The 2,584-nt window shown below is 45.3% G+C and overlaps 1 pseudogene; it reads left to right on the top strand.

Moving 5' to 3' along the window:
• LOC108314969 overlaps positions 1-1,990 on the top strand; it is a 4,129-nt pseudogene extending 2,139 nt beyond the window's left edge.
• Positions 1,991-2,584: the final 594 nt, after the last annotated feature.

The raw sequence follows: 2,584 nt of genomic DNA, 5'->3' as shown, positions 1-2,584 counted from the left end.
AAAAAAATGAGACTCACTCTCTCTCTATTTTTTTTTAAGAGATGGGGTTTCACCTTGTTGGTCAGGGTGGTTTTGAACTCCTAACCTCAGGTGATCCAACCACCTTGGCCTTCCAAAGTGCTGGGATTACAGGCATGAGCCATGGTGACAGCCTCACCACACCCCGTGAGACTCTCTCTGTGAGTGCAAGGTGGCTTTCACCTTTCACCTGTAGCACAAAGTGGAGGTTCAGAACATGAACAGACTCTGTAGCCAGGCCACCAGACCCTGCCACTTGCTGGTTGTGTGACCTTGGGCAAGTTACATAACCTCTCTGTGCATCATTTCCTAATCTGTAAAAATGAGAGAAAAACAAGCACCGCCCTCAAGAATCAAAATCATGAATAAATATAATGCCATTTAAACCATTGGGATAATAGCCAGGCACGGTGGCTCACGCCTGTAATCCCAGCATTTTGGGAGGCTGAGGCAGGCGGATTACAAGGTTAGGAGTTCAAGACCAGCTTGCCAATATGGTGAAACTCTATCTCTACTAAAAATACAAAAATTAGCCCAGTGTGGTGGCACCTGCCTGTTGTGCCAGCTACTCCAGAGGCTGAGGAGGAAGAATCACTTGAATTCAGGAGGCGGAAGCTGCAGTGAGCTGAGATCGTACCACTGCACTCCTGTCTGGGTGACAGGGCAAGACTTTGCCTCAAAAACAACAACAACCAAAAACAAACAAACAAAAACAAATGATTTTTCTAATGATAAAGTCTTTTAGAAAGTCGAGGTGTTTGCTTCCATAAGGAACCTGCGTATGGCATTAGTCACATAAGCAGGTTACTATGAACTTGCTCTGTTGTCTGCTAATCAACAGAATCTGAAGACATGCCACTAAATCTGAGTAACTGTAAACATGTGAGTGCATACGTACAGGAGGGGTGGTTCCTTGTACGAAAAACAGCCTCAGTAAATCACTGAAACTCTGCTGGCAAACATTTTCAATGCAAGTAATGCACCTCTATTTTACCCCGGTGCTTACAATCCTTTCTGAAAAAATTCCAAACAAATGACCAAGACACCATTTTGGACCAAAAGCAAGCTGGTATCTTCCAGTAACAAATACTGTAACTTGACTGCAGTCTTTAATAATGAGAAATTAGTGGAAGGGAGCATCCATTCCCTTAGAAATCAGTTAATATTGCCATTAATAAAAGGTAGGGCAACCGGGCGCGTTGGCTGACACCTGTAATCCCAGCACTTTGGGAGGCCGAGGCAGGAAGATCACTTGAGGTCAGGAGTTTGAGACCAGCCTGGCCAACATGGCGAAACCCCATCTCTACTAAAAGTACAAAAATTTACAGATTCCCGCGGCAGCGCCAGTCAGGTATCAGGTGACGTTGGGTGAATGGACCGTCACGTGACACGGAAGTGGCTCTGAACGGGAAGAGGACGAAAAGGAGAACCATCCGCCACGCGGCCAGGCGGAGAGGAACCGGACTTGCAGCCACCGTGATCAGCAAAGGTCAATATCCAACACAGCCAACCGACCCTGCGCAGCCTCCTGGGAATCCGGTATACCCCCAGACCTTGCATCTTCCTCAGGTTCCACCCTATACTGATAATCCACCTGCCTACTCGTCCGAGCTTTGTCCACCAAGGGGCTGCTGCAGTCCCTAACATGTCGGACGCATTTCCTGAAGCCTGTCTATACCTTTCCATGGCCCAGCCTGTGGCTATTGGGCCTTTAGGCTCCACAATCCCCATGACTTACTATCCAGTCGGTCCCATCTATCCACCTGGCTCCTCAGTGCTGGTGGAAGAAGGGTACGATGCAGGTGCCAACTTTGGAACTGGGGCTACTGTTGGCAACATTCCTCCTCTACCTCCTGCATGCTCTCCCAATGCTGCTCAGCTTGAAGTCATGTAGGGAGCCAATGTCCTCGTAATTTAGTGGAACGGGATCTAATTCATGGGTGGTTCAGATGGTGGCTACACCATCTGGTGAGGAACCAAGGCCACTTTTGTGCTGGGAAAGACATCACATACCTTCAACATTTCTCACAATGTTGTAACTGCTTTAGTCATACTAACATGAACTTGCATGAACTAACATGCTGCTGGGGTGTCTTTCTAGTGCCCAAACTTTCAGGCACTTTTCAAATTTAAAGACTATTTTGAAGATTTGAAAAAAATACAAAAATTAGCTAGGCATGGTGGTGGGCGATTGTAATCCCAACTACTTGAGAGGCTGAGGCACAAGAATCGCTTAAACCTGGGAGGCAGAAGTTGCAGTGAGCTGAGATGGCGCCTTTGCACTCTAGTCTGGGCTGCAAGATCGAAACCTCATCTCAAAAAAAAAAAAAAAAAAAAAAAAAAAAAAAAAAAAAAAAGAAAAAAAAAAAAAAAAGAAAAAAGAAGATGTGGCTTTAAATTATAGCCTTAGGTTAGGTTTTGATGACATAAAACATCAATGAGTATGAACTAGGTCTTTATGAGCGAATTTGAAAAATAAAGTAGTAAATCTGTCTGTGATAATAGGTTAACAGAGCAGAAAATGAGGGCAGATGTTGTAGTTTGTAGACCAGCATCCTGTCACAAC

Source organism: Cebus imitator, unplaced genomic scaffold (assembly GCF_001604975.1).
Source record: "Cebus imitator isolate Cc_AM_T3 unplaced genomic scaffold, Cebus_imitator-1.0 Scaffold166, whole genome shotgun sequence".
Taxonomy (NCBI): domain Eukaryota; kingdom Metazoa; phylum Chordata; class Mammalia; order Primates; family Cebidae; genus Cebus; species Cebus imitator.
This window is presented reverse-complemented; position numbering and strand designations above follow the sequence as displayed.